The sequence below is a fragment of the Scylla paramamosain genome, chromosome 14 (assembly GCF_035594125.1).
Source record: "Scylla paramamosain isolate STU-SP2022 chromosome 14, ASM3559412v1, whole genome shotgun sequence".
Classification (NCBI taxonomy): Eukaryota; Metazoa; Arthropoda; class Malacostraca; order Decapoda; family Portunidae; genus Scylla; species Scylla paramamosain.
In genome coordinates this window covers 10497423-10509199 of record NC_087164.1, presented here as the reverse complement: position 1 = coordinate 10509199, position 11777 = coordinate 10497423, and the positions used below count along the sequence as shown (strand labels likewise).

Sequence of the window (11777 nt, the reverse complement as noted above, 5' to 3'; positions counted from 1 at the left end):
ACGTAATAACCTACATTAGTTCTGCTATTCTTTTTTACACTTAATCTCAAACTTTGCCTTAAGATGATTGGCTAGTTTGCAGATTTTAAGACTCATGGCCATGCTTCTTATTTTATGTTTTCTCAAGGCGTTCTCAATACCTGCCCAGACAGAGTGTTGGTTGTGATGTACGTGCTTAAGTCTTTTCCTGTCCTTTCTTCCATTTATATATGCAGACATTATTCGTATGACTTTTCCCTGCCTAACTTCCTTCCCTATGTTTTATAAGTATGCAGTCTCATTCACCATTCCTATGCTATCCGTAATGCTCACGTAATGAATTAAAAAAGATTTTCTTATTCTTTTCAGCCACGAATCTTCTCCTAGTCCACAGAAGGTAAGCATGAGTGTAGATCGCTGTAGTGTAGTGTGTAGTGCCTTCATTCTTTTAGTTCTTTGTGTGTGGATGTGGATGTCCATGTTTGAGTGTTCCCTTCTAAGGATCGGCAGTTCTCGTGGTTTGCTTTGTCTTGTTTTGTTGGTTTGGTCAGAAAAGAGGAAAGAAGTTTGTGCGTCTTTGACAGGTATTTATGAAGTGATTGTCATTCAGTTGTTTGTTGTGGTGATGGTGGTGGTGGTGGTGGTGGTGGTATGGTGGTGGTAGTAGTAGTAGTAATAGTAGTAGTAGTAGTAGTGTTTCACTATTATTATTATCACTTCTGCTACTACCACCACCACCACCACCACCACCACACGACCCATTATCCTAAGCCTGCGCTGCGGCGCGGTGGAGTTGAGTCACCTGAAGCCGCGGTCCAGCAAGGTGCGATGTTCAGGGTGTGTCAAGGCCGTTCCAGGATGAAGACAAATTACTTGTGCACAGCAATAGGTTATGTTTGTGAAAGCGCCTCCTTGATTAGATAAACAAATAGGTTGAGGCCAGAGGACCATGTCTGTCAAGCGCTGTGAGGCAAAGATTCAGCTGTTAGGAGTGCCGTTGGGTGCGACTCTCCAGCGTCCATGTCTGTCTCTTGTGTGTTTTTATTAGAGGAGTTGAATAAACTGATTCTTTCCAGAAGATGCAGAAAGATTGACTGCCTCTTTCATTAACAGACTTCATAATGACCAAGTGTTTATATACTTGTGAGTGAGTGTCCAGCGTCTGCGTGTCTTATGTGTCTTAAGAGAGGAGCTGAGTAAGTTGATCCTCTCCAGAAGATGCAGAAAGATTGAATCCCTCTTTCACTGCCAGACTCGATAATCACCAAGTGTTTATATATTTATTATTGCGCTATTGACTCCCAAAATAGTTTTGTAGACAAGACAAGATACATATATAATTTTCTTCTGTCTGCATGCAAACATTCCTTTATGGTGCTGTGAATGCAAACAAGAGACGATTCTAAAAGCAAAAGTAACCAAAATCGACAGTTGGCTCTGCGTCAGCGGGCATGCAGATGGTGATTTATCAATGAATAATACTTCACCTCGAGGCGCCTTGACACACACACACTCACTCACTCCTCGGGTACACAGCTAATCACAACTCCCTTACTCGTCTCCACTGCATTTTACGATCACCCTAATGAACGTTTCATAATCATCCTTTGCGAAACTATTTACCGCCTGAGACTTTCACAAACACCTCCGATTTCTCAGACCGTTCAGTAGCGAGTCTCTCACACATGTTCCTCTCAGTCCTCCCCCGTCCCGTATGACCACTCAGAGTCCCTTTAGCAAACATGTACTGTACCTTTCTCCTTTAAAACTACCTTGAAACTATGTAAATACTGGATGTAGTAGGTGGGTGATGTAAATAATGTATAAACAAGCTGGATCCCTTTGTCTCACCAATGACCAGACTCAACAATCGTTCGTGTGTCAGATTCGTGTAAAACCTTCCCCACCAAGGCCGAGCCGTTGGTTTAGGAAATGTCTCCATGCACGCGCAGCCGATACAGATTGACAAATGATGATAAAAAGAAACCATATTGCAATATATACACATACTTTCCGTCGTGCGTGTGTGTGTGTGTGTGTGTGTGTGTGTGTGTGTGTGTGTGTGTGTGTGTGTGTGTGTGTGTGTTAGCAGACTGCCTGAAGGCCGCGGAGTGACACGAGAAAGCTAACAAGCACCACGTGGAGGCGAATGACTAACAGTGTCTTCAGAAGGACGGTGACTCATTGTGTGAAATCAACACGGGAAGTAGATCTGGAGGAAGGAGAAAAAAAAATACCGCTTGATGCGCTCTGCTCGCGGGAACCAATATTTGTCCAGGATATTGTGAACTGCTGCGTGGCTTTCCTCGCCTCCCTTCCCCTCAAGGCAGAAGTCACGTTCTGGTGGCGGAGAGATGATAAAGCTTTGATATAACCTAAGGAATTCCTGGCTTCGTCTCCTCGTGGCGGTGACTTTAGTCCTTCACATCCGACCTAATGAGAATGGCCGCTCCTTTCTTGTTTTCACTTTCACACACAGCTGCTGCGCGCCCCGAGAGAAAGGTGGGCCCCATCGTGGTCACCTGGAGGCTTTATTGTCATCTCTCAGGTGAGGAGCAGCGCGCCAAGTCTTCATGAGCGCCTCTCTCTGCCCGCCGCGCCGAGTGGGTCAAGGACGAGGGCTCTTCCTCCTGCCCGAGGCACCGCTGGCCCACTGCCTTGTCGGTGCCGCTGCCGCCTCTCTTTTGCGCTTCTTGCCTTACTAAGTTTCTGATAAAAATATAAGTGCTATTTTCAGTTAGCGTGACGGTTTTCCTCATATTCATCGTAGTATCGTTTAAAAGGCTTTTCTCTCCCTCCCTTCACTTCTGCTTTTTTTTTTTTTTTTTTTGTATCACACGCGTTAAATTTCAAGGATGTACGGTACACGGCATTAGAGCCAAGTGCCTTTGGAGGAAAAGCAAATAACGGAAGCGTACCTTTTGCTTATATAGGTCTTGCTGAGGCGTACAGCACGTAGATCCATAAAGATACGTGTCATTATGATACACAACACTTCAACTACTTAACGGTCTCGTGAGAGGGAGGCTTACTATTACGAGTTATCCCTTGGCCATAATTCTGTGCCCACATGTCATCAGGTGGGCCAGGTGAAAGTCGCCTCGTAGTCCTGGCGTGATGATGGGCGTGTCCTGTAGGCCTACGTATGGGCCTCCCCCCCACGACGCGGCGCTGTAATGCCCTCAATAAACCAAACTTTCCCCTCACCACGGCCGGGCTTCTGGGCCAACTTTCTCTTTTTTAGACCTTCAACGGCGTTTCCTGTCGACAGCCAGTCCTTGTGGTCCGCTACGCTCCCCCCCCTGCCCCCTCTTTCTCCTTCTCTCCCTCCCTATCTCCCTCCCTTTCTCCCTCTCATCCCCCCTTCCTTCTCTCCTTCCCACTGTCTTCTCTCCCATTCCTTCCCTCCCTCTGATTCCCTCTCACTGTCTCCTCTCCCTCCTTCTCTCATTCTCTCCCCCCACTGTCTCCTTTCCCTCCCTCTCTCCCTCTCATCCCCCACTCTCTCCATTCCTCTTTCCTCTCTCCTTTCCCTCCTCTCCTCCTCACCGTCTCCTTCTCTCCCTCTGCCTCCTTTTCCATTCCTTATCTTCCTCCTTTTCTCCGTCTCTACTTCTCTACCTATCTTCTTTTCTCATTCCCTGTTCTCCTTTTCGTTCCTCCTCCTGTCCTTCTCTTCCTCTCTCCTTTTCTCCTCCCTTCCCTTCTTCCTTGTCCTTCTTCTCTCCTTTACCTCCTTTCTCCTCTTCGTCTCACTTCTTCTCTCCATCCCTTCCTCCGTCCTTCCTTCTCACCTCCCCATTCTCCTTCCCTCCTTCCCTCCTCTTTATCATCATCCTCCACCTCATCCTATCATAACTACCATTGATAAATAAACTGATAGTCTCGTTACGAGACGTTAGTCTCCTAATCCTAATCTTGTATTTCTCTTCCTTCTTATCCTCTCTCCTATTCCCCTTCCTCCTTCTCTTCACTCCCTCTCTCTATCTCTCTTTCTCCCTCCTTGTCTTACCCCACTTCGTCGTCTTCCCTTTCTCCTCCTCTCCTTACCTGCCTTTCCACTTTCCCCTCCCGTCCTCCCTTTCTCCCGTCCGTCCTCCCTCCCTCCCATTTCTTCTAATGTTCCTTTCCGTCTACCTTGTTTTTTTTTTTTCTTTCTTTCCCTGTCAGATACTATTGCCCTATAGCCTTCTCTTTGCCATTGTCTCTCTATCTCTCTCTCTCTCTCTCTGCCTTTCTCTCTCTCTCTCTCTCCTTTCTCCTTTTGTCTAATCTCCTCTTTTTCTTTTTTTTCACTCTATCAAATCACTTATTTTCATTGTTATTTCCATCATCATCATCATTTTATTTTGTCTCTGTCGTACCTTTATATACATGCACGTACTGCCACTACTACTACTACTACTACTACTACTACTACTACTACGTGTTTTCTTCCGTGCCTTGTCGCCTTTTTTCTTTCTTTCTTCTTCCCCCAAACTGACCTGACCTACAGAGAAGGGAAGAGAGAAAAGCGGGTGATCTAGAAAGTCAAGGTGATTCAGCCAGAAGTCGAGGCGGTTGGTCTGCGTGCGGATGGGAATGATTCACGCCGCCGTAACGTTGCCGTAACATCCCATGGACGAATTTCATCACACGGCCAGGTGCAAGTTTAAGAGTTACAGTTGTAGGATAATATCAGGTGAGGACATTCTTGGATGTTATTATTTTATTCTATTTTTGTTATCTTGTTTTATTTATTTATTTATTCTTAGTTTTACATTTGACAATGTAATTTTGGGACTTGTTGTCGTATTAGTATTTTCAGTGTGTGTGTGTGTGTTTTTTTTTTCTTTTTAATAACAGGTAGGATATTCTTACGTTGTTATTTTTTTTCTGTATACCTTTAATCAGTGAGTGTTACCAGACTTCACAATATAATTTCAGATTTGTTTTCCTATTGTACTGTTAAGTGATCGGCACCTTTTAGTGGGCTTTTTTTCAAATAATGGACAGAACACTTGCATTTTTCATATATATGCTGTTAATCAATGAAGTTTACTCTTCACAATGTTTCCATGGACTTGTTTTCTTAAGGGAGTGGCACCTCCAGTTACTCACACTTGTAACGGTAACGGGAATTAACAGACGCGACTGACAACAAAAGAGGTGATCGAATAGTTCATTGCTTTTACTGCCTGTGGTTTTTTGCTCTCTAAAATGGTCTACATTATCTCAGGGAAGTCACGCTCGTCATTATTAGTAGGCAAGGTCTGATCTTTATAGGACACGAGAGTTTTTTTAGAACACGACGCAAATAGGAAAAAAATTGATGTATGGGTATGTGTGTGTGTGTGTGTGTGTGTGTGTGTGTGTGTGTGTGTGTGTGTGTGTGTGTGTGTGTAGAGGAAGGGAAAGGAGAGGAAGAGAAAATGTGTGGCTGGAATTAACCGATTCTTCTCCTTTGTTTGTACGAATTCGTTCTGATTACTAATTAGATCCTGTTTGGGTGTCCTCCATTCTTTCACATACTTTTCCGGGAGGGTGTTGGCTGGATGGGACAAGGGAGGAGGTGAGACCGTACAGAATACATGATATATTACTGAAACAAATTTATGCACGAGAGTGATAAGTAGAAACAGGTAGATACTCATATGTTTCATGCAAGGACTCAGTCTGACCTACTGCCACTGCTCTCTCTAAAACAATGATCTTGAGGAGTTAGTCACTTGTCTTAGTAGGACGCAGTTAAGCGTTCAATCTTGACGGTTCTTAAGGCGTGTTCATTTTGACGTGTGTGTATCGCCTCCTACATGATGCTCTTTAACTTTTTGACTGCTGTTTGGTACATCTTTCTTTAATTACTAATCATTCTGAGACATCTTTACTTGTTCTACAGCCACCTCCAATCTTTAAACTGGGTAGAAATTTCAACATACGTATATTCTTTTTAATCACCTACTTTCTTTTAGATGCTTACAAGGGATTTCATTTATTACTCCCAGTGTTGTTAATTGTTTCGTATCGCTGTGATAATCTTAGAGTTAGTTACGTGGCTTTGTAAGAGAGCAGTTTAAACATTCCTTCCTGACAGTTCCTAAGGCGTGTTGTTTTGATCAGCGTGTATCGCCTCAAAGCAGGGCGTTCCACTTGTGTTGCTTCACGCGAGGATGCAACCACAGCATACCCAGTGCGTTGAAATACTGAGTGCTTGATCTGGAAATGTAAGTAAATCTGAGCTTCGAGAGAAAGGAGTTGTATGTTTGGGTCATTACAAGTGTTATCCTTGATTAGTGCTTTGTTTTTCCAAGTTTTTCTAATCATTATGATACCGTTGTTGTTGTTTTTATTATTATTTATAATTTAACAAACTTCACGTTCATCAGTTTTTCAGTTTGTTAGGTCATGCTTGTTTTTTTTTTTTTTTTAAGGTTTTCTATTTTCATACCGTTGAATTAATGTTTACTTTTTTTTTCTATGTCAATTTCCATACATTATAAAGTTCCCGTCCATCAATGTATCAGTTTGTTGGGTCATGCTCGTTTCTTTCTCCCTTTTTTTTGTGTGTGTAGGTAACAGTTATGCTCGCCATTAAGTGACGATTTAAAAAGAAAAAGGTGTGAGTGAACTATACAAGGCCTTTCATGTCATGTCTGTCACGGCCACCAGTGAAACGAAGAAACTGAGATACGACATTGAAAAAAAAAAAAATCATTCTAACAGAGAAAAGAAATGCAGTAGCTAGGCGTGGCTGAGACCTGTGTGGTAATGGAGGTCAGGCAGGCAGGCAGGGAGGGAGGTGGGCTGTGGTCTGGGCTGGTCTCGTCTTATATAGCTGATCTACGGCACTCTGCTTGCCATCCTCACCCCCACGCCCACTGTCGGCCTCCTTCGCTTGGTCTCAGGAGGAGGAGTGGCTGGGGAAACTTAGGGAAGGTGGGGGGGGTGGGAAGAAAGGTGGGGCCTGACGCAAGGAGCTTTGTGGGGAATGGGGAGGGGAGGGGGAGGAAGGGGGCGCCGCGGCAGCAACACGATGATCCCTCACGGCCAAGGTCGGCGAGAGCGGGTGGCCTACTTCCCGACCGCGCCTCCCTACGGCGTTTCACTTTCGGTTTGTTGTCTCACTTTCTGACGATTGACTCACCCTCAGCGGTCAGAGTTTCAAGGGGACCCGCGCTTCGTCGCCCGGCACACGTCTCTCGCTGTCCTTGGCGGGAGGAGCGCAGGAAGAAAGTCGGAGGGGGGAAAAAATACCCCCAACAGTTAGTGACACAGTTAAGACTCGGCAGATGGCAGGAGAGAGAAGCTTGGGCGCCGCTGATGCCGTAACGAGGAGAGGCAAGAGGGGGGGAGGGAGGAGGGAGATAGAGAGGAGACAGGAGGGAGATAGAGAGTTGTCAGGGAGAAGGGAGACTATTCTTGGGTGAGGAAAGCTAGTGAGACAAAGGAGAGAGAGAGAGAGAGAGAGAGAGAGAGAGAGAGAGAGAGAGAGAGAGAGAGAGAGAGAGAGAGTAAGTAGTAATCAGATACAAGGGCGTAAAGTGAGTTACTTCGCGCTATTGAAAGATTATTAGGAAATGTGTATAGTTTTTTTTTTTTTTTTTTTCCACTCACTGCCGCCCTGAATGAACCGCCTCGCTGATATTTGGCCTGAGAGCCGAGTGTGTTTTTGGCTTGATGAGTCCCGTTGTGGAGCGAGTCACTCAAGGAAATATTGAACGATTCAAGTGTTTGCATCAGTCGCTGTTTCGAGGACACGACGTCACACTACCACTACTACTACTACTACTACTACTACTCCTATTACTACTACTACTTCTACTACTATTATTGTGGTAACCCTATATTAAATGAAGATGGAACAAGAAAAAAGAGAAAACAAGAGAAGAAGAAAACAAGAGTGGAAGAGAACACGAAATAAAAAGAAAATAAGGAAGAAGAAAGAGGAGTAGAGAAAACAGAAAGACCCAGTATACTAGGCAGAGTTGTTTAGAAACATAAAACTACTACTACTACTACTATTACTACTACTACCACTACCGCCACCACTACCACTACTTCTACTGCAACTATTCTCTCCTTTCCTCTGGTAAAGTTGACACAGCAAGCCACGCAATCAGGCAGCTAAAAAAAAGTCGGAAAGAATACGAGTAAACTAGATCACACCTTCACTCTACGCTTTGATCCTTTCCATTTGTTCTGTGACTTAATGCCGGTGCGGCGGGATCCTTGGAACTTACCATTACTTTTTACCACGCTCTGCTCGTGGACCTGCAGGCACAAGGCGATGGTGCTCTTGCAGAAATGACGTGGCGCCGCTATTGCCTGCCTGGGTGTGGATGAGATGTGAAATCGCTTTTTTGTATGACGAGTGAGCACATACAGAGAGAGAGAGAGAGAGAGTGAGGGAGAGGGAGAGAGAGAGAGAGAGGGAGAGGGAGAGAGAGAGGGAGAGGGAGAGAGAGAGAGAGAGAAATCTTCATTGAATCTACGCATACAATAAGGAAAAAAATAGAAAAGACACATAACCAAAGAATTATTACCCACAGATGCAGCATTTATGTAAACCCGGTGTCTGGAATATTAGCAGCGCCAGTAGGAGGAACATAAAGACATCACCGATACTACACTTGCCTCTGATTTTAATTCCTCTCCTATTTTACTCCTAGAAGCGGGACTTGGCAGGTGTTTTCTCCCTATATTCTTATGTGTGTCCTTGGCCTGTCTCCCTCACACGTAACAACAAGATCTTAAGATTTCAGGACATGCATGGTGACATCGATATAAATGATGACATTCAGATGACGGAGCAAGCTTACACTGACAAATTACGTAAGAAATATATTGGTAAGATGACGCGCGCCTGGCATACCTAAAAGGACAGTGAGTTTCCCAATGCCTCGCAAAGTTACGAGAGCACGGCAACTCAGGCAGCAGACTTGACGAAAGCCGCGTTATGCTCGTGTTACTTGAAGGCGAGTTTGAAGCGTCTCAGCGTCTTACCATGAGGCTTTTAGCTAGCCATAGTGGAAGCTACTGGGATTTTCAATGGTGTTTTCATGACTCTACTGGCAATTTAACAAGTATTCTGCATCGTTGATGGCAAAAACACCCATGATAACTCGAATAATAATCTCCATGGACTCTTAACAAGTTATATTGTAGTTTTTAAACGTGTTTCCATTATTCTAGTTGAAGTTTAAGAAATATCTGCACCCTCAGTGGCAAAAACACCCATGATAACCTGAATAATATTTATGGGATCTACAAGCTCTAGTGAAAGTTACTCTCGTTTTCAAAGTTTTTTTTTTTTTTCCATCAATCAAATGGTAGTTTAACAAGTACTGTGCACCGTCAATGAGAAAAACATCAACGAGAACCCGAATAATCATCTCTAAGGCCTTTTATGAAAGTTATTGGGTTTTCAAGGATGTTCTCATGATTCTAGTGGCAGTTTAACAAATACTCTACATCATGAATGGGAAAAACAACCATAAGAACCGTTTAAATCATCTTTGTAGACTTTGAATACACTTTTGTTTCATTAGACCCCAAAGCGTTAAAGGAATACGGACTCACGTCATCACCATCGCTGGAACTCATGCCATTTATTGGAATCCACTAGCAAATGGGTCTGTTCGTCTGCCTTGAGCTGGGTCGAGCCTCGTGTGTCGTCCACCTTGATAGAACCACCTGCGCTTAGTTTTATTTATTTTATTTGTTATTTTTTTCACCTCGTCATATAAATAGAATCTTATATTAGTCAGTTATGTCAATGAATGTAACTGGCTCTTGCTGATGTATGTGGATGTGTGTTTTTGTGTGTTTGCGTGTGTTTGCGTGCGTTGTGTGTGTGTGTGTGTTCTCGTGTACTGCGCTGGCCTGGAAAGGAGGTCGGTCGTGTGATGACTACTAATAAGGTAAACAGTATTGATGTGTTTCTTTAGAAGCCTCGACCACTGTGCTACATATATGTGTGTGTGTGTGTGTGTGTGTGTGTGGTACCTTTTTTGTATTTACTTAGTTGCAATGTAAAGCGTCTCTTTTTATTTATATTCGTTTGATTTATCCATTAGTAGATGCATGTTCCTTTTCTCTATCACCTCTTCCAGATTATTCCAAGTATTTGTATTTCTGTAGAGGGAAAACCTTACTTTGTCATTCAAACTATTTTCTTTCTTCGACTTTCCTTGTCGTCTCAAATATCCAGGTTTTCCTAGTTACTTCTCTCTCTCTCTCTCTCTCTCTCTCTCTCTCTCTCTCTCTCTCTCTCTCTCTCTCTCTCTCTCTCTCTCTCTCTCTCTCTCTCTCCTCTCTCTCTCTCTCTCTCTCTCTCTCTCTCTGTGTGTGTGTGTGCGCGCGCGCTCATGCCTCCAACCCATATCATCCGTAAGCTTATTCATGAAGGCTTGAATAGTCGACCTCTAGGCTTATTTCTTGGAGGTTTAGGCAGGTAGCTCCTGCTTGTGGTGGTAATGAAGGCAGGACTTTTTTCCAAGTGACGTGAGGAGGGGCTCATGCCATCCCCTGGTGCTCCCGGAGACTCTTACAATAGAAAAGTGTTGGCGACAATATGTTAGCGCGTTGGCTGGTGAATGTGTGTATGTGGTAATTATGGCAACACACACACACACACACACACACACACAGGTAGGCTGTTATAATTACGGTAAGGGTGTAAGGCTTACCGTCTTCCACTTCCCACAGTTACTCCAAACTCTCTTTGTTTTCACCCAAAGAAATGACGTTAGGCTTAGACATTCTTTTGCTCATTCAAGTAAGCCTCTGTGGATCTCATTAATCCGTAATAGAGAGTCTTGTTTATGTGCCTGACTTGCTTCTTAAGAGGTTGTTGTAGGTTATGATTCATGCGGTGACCTGTATTGGCTGGAAACTAGTTCTCGATGCAGAATTCCATAGATGGTGGTAGCAATCTTGAGTGTCACGATTTCTGTATACTGGCTATCTGTGTGATGCTTAAAGTCGTGGTCGGAAGTTAAGTCTGGCCTGGGGCAACAAAGGTTATAAAAAAATAAAAAGAAAGGGCCCACTGAAGGTGCCATTCCAAATAGAGATTGATGGAAAACTAGGAACAATCAAAGTGAGTGTGTCATATTACTCATCTACTTATCATGACTTTAACAGAACAAAGAATAACGGAAACTGATCACCAAAATGAAAGGGAATATGGCACGTTACTGAACTGCTGACCAAGACTTCACGCGCAGAGATTGATAGAAAAAAAGAGGAACACAGTGAAAGTAAGTCTGGCATATTACTCGTTAACTAACCGTGAATGTACGAGCGCAGAGACTGACAGAAAATGATCAGCAAAAATTAAAGAAAATAGGGCATGTTACTAAACTGCTGACCGAGAATTTGCAAGCACACAAGGACCTGCTTTGGGCTATGGAGTCCTTGGAATAAAACCCACGTGCCACATTCCAGGATGACAGTGAATGGCAGGAACCTGGTAGCGAGTTCTGGCGTGACGTTCGTTGGCGCTGGATAGATGGGATTAGTCTATTGCTGTCTATCCATTCGTCATGAGGAAATCCTGCCCCTTTTTGACTGACTCGCCTTGACACCAACCCTGGTCAAGCAGTGTGCGTGGAATCACAACCAGATTATCTTTCCACCTGCTGCCTTAAGTGATGCTGCCAACTGCTGAACACGTACAGTACAGGAAACAGACCTGGCATGAAAATCATGGAAATGATGGCTTGTGTGTGTGTGAGAGAGAGAGAGAGAGAGAGAGAGAGAGAGAGAGAGAGAGAGAGAGAGAGGGGGGGGGGGAAATAGGGAGGGATATATAAACA

At 44.0% G+C, this 11777-nt stretch overlaps 1 long non-coding RNA gene across 1 annotated transcript in view; it reads left to right on the top strand.

Moving 5' to 3' along the window:
- Window positions 1-347: 347 nt before the first annotated feature.
- LOC135106850 (uncharacterized) overlaps window positions 348-11777 on the top strand; it is a 51789-nt gene continuing 40359 nt past the window's right edge. The window contains exon 1 of the long non-coding RNA XR_010271480.1: window positions 348-376. This is a non-coding gene — a long non-coding RNA (uncharacterized LOC135106850). The remainder of the gene's footprint in view (window positions 377-11777) is intronic.